This window comes from Onychostoma macrolepis, chromosome 04, assembly GCF_012432095.1.
Source record: "Onychostoma macrolepis isolate SWU-2019 chromosome 04, ASM1243209v1, whole genome shotgun sequence".
NCBI classification, from domain to species: Eukaryota; Metazoa; Chordata; class Actinopteri; order Cypriniformes; family Cyprinidae; genus Onychostoma; species Onychostoma macrolepis.
Genome location: NC_081158.1, coordinates 3,543,631 through 3,546,024, shown reverse-complemented (window position 1 = coordinate 3,546,024; position 2,394 = coordinate 3,543,631).

The window sequence follows — 2,394 nt, the reverse complement described above, 5'->3', positions numbered from 1 at the left end:
TATTAGTATTATTAAATACTGACTTTATTACAGTACAGTAGCATTGTTTCAATCACACAGTTTTATGGATGAGTTTAATTGATATTATATGATATTTTGTATATAATGTTTTAATGTTTTGATTGCTTCTATTGTCATCATTTGTAAGTCTCTTTGGATAAAATCATCTGCTAAATAACTAAATGTAAATGTTCATTATTATTGCAGTCGCAACATTTCTTTATTGATTTGTTATCATTTAAATAATAATGAAATACTATTCATATTTTGGTCATTGTTATGTATTTGTATTAGTTTATATTATTGAATAGTCTCTTTTTATCTGACAGAAGAATTATTGTATTTATAACACATTTCTGTAAGTATTTGTTATAATTGAATTAATAATTAAATGAATAAAAATGATTATATTTCATCTAAAGTAATATTTGCTTTATTTCTATGGTAATATTTGTTTAAATGAATTGAGCGAAGCCTGCACATGTTTGAACACATCTGGACATGTTTTAATAAATAAAAGAACTGATTTTTGTTCAGTGAATATACTGTCATTAAAACATTTGACTACTCAGAAGAAAAGAGATATTTCAGAAAGTAAATATTCTGTCATGATCTTTCACTGAAGGAGATCTCATAATAATTAAATATGTCTTTACTGTAGTTACAATAAATATATTTGATTAAATGCTGTGATTAATGTCATATTTGATAACATCAGAAACTCTCCTGAAGCTGATTTCAGTCGATTAATTAATTTTATTCATAATTCATACAGCATTCAGACATTTCACACATTCATCATCAAATAAAATATGATCTGAAGATGATTTGACATTGTGTTTGTGAAATGACTGATGAGAGTTTGAGAAAAGCCCAGAAACACAGATCACACACACACACGCACACACACACAGACACACACGTTCGTTTTTGTGAAAAGTGGGGACATCCCATAGGCGTAATGGTTTTTATAGCGTACTTACTGTATGTGCTATTGCCCTACACCAACCCTACACCTACACAGATGAACAGGGTTCTTATTTCTGTTAGACATCTACAAAAGCGCTTATTGAGAATTAACAGAGATTTAGATGATGATGTTTTATTGTTTTGTTTGACGTTATCATTGTGGTGAGTAGTGTTTGCTTTAGTTGTGCTCTTGACCCTTGACTTCATAACATTATATTTTTTGGGGCTGCTGTAACTGTGTTTGTAAAGCACATTTGTTATGACACGGAAAACCAAAAAGAGACTGCAACCAAGTGGTATTGGTTTGTTACTGATGATAACAGTGCAACCGTCACCTAGATTCAGTATGCAGTCTTTGTGAGGAGTTATTAATCTAAAGCTTTTAATAATAGCTCTGTAATTATACAGTATAGGACCCAGCAGTTTCATAATCGTTTATGAAGGATTTTAAAAGCATGACAAAACACAAACATTTTGAACTACGGTGTCATTTAAGCCCAAAGACAGACATCAAGAATCGGTGTATGAATCTCAACAATGGTGACAGTCAAAAGCTTCATGCTGCAGTGCATGCTGGGTACCTAGTCTCTGTGCAGTGAGTGCACTTTGACCTCACATTAGTATGAGCACACAGTGAGGGCGCTGTGAGGTTACACTTTTAGCTCGCTGTTACCTCACATTGTGACCTCATCACGAGTATCCTGTGAGCTCATGGTGACATCACTGTGAGATCAAATTGTTGACTGGGAAGTCCGGGGGTCGGAGGGTGGAGGTCCTGCCGTGTGTTTGTTCCTCCCATGGGCTCGGCGGCTGGTTTCGCCGGGGGGGGGGCCGGGTCGTTCCTTTCGTCACGGGCGAGTCTCGGGTCGGGTCTCGGGTCCTCAAAGAGTTGAAGTTGGTGAGATAATTAAAAGTTACTGGTTGGATGATGATTGTGCATTGGTGATGAATACATGCTGATATTTAGAATTACAGAGGATCAGGGGCCTCATTTATAAAGCGTGCGTACGCTCAGATTTGATCTGAGTGTGCGTGCGCTTAAATCCACGCCAGCGCTCATATTTATAAAGACTGTCTTTGGCGTGGAAAAGTGCTTAGCATCACATCAGGGTCCGAGCAGACGACGCACTTTTATTGTTGGAGTATTGCAGGTTTTTGAAAATGTAAGCTGTTCTTGCAGCTCGCTGTTCTAAATTATGATGATTGGTGATATTTTATATGTTAATGACATTAATTAGGAGTCGTTTACAAGGCAGAGAGTTGAAACCATTCAATTGTGCGCAAGTTTAAGATCATTTGCGATTCATAGATTTCACATCTGAAAGAGAGGCGTCGCGCGATTTCTGTTCGTCGTTTATTCTATGAATCGCTCATCCAAATCTAAGAAATGATCGTAAGATCAAATTTAGGATGGTTTATGCGCAA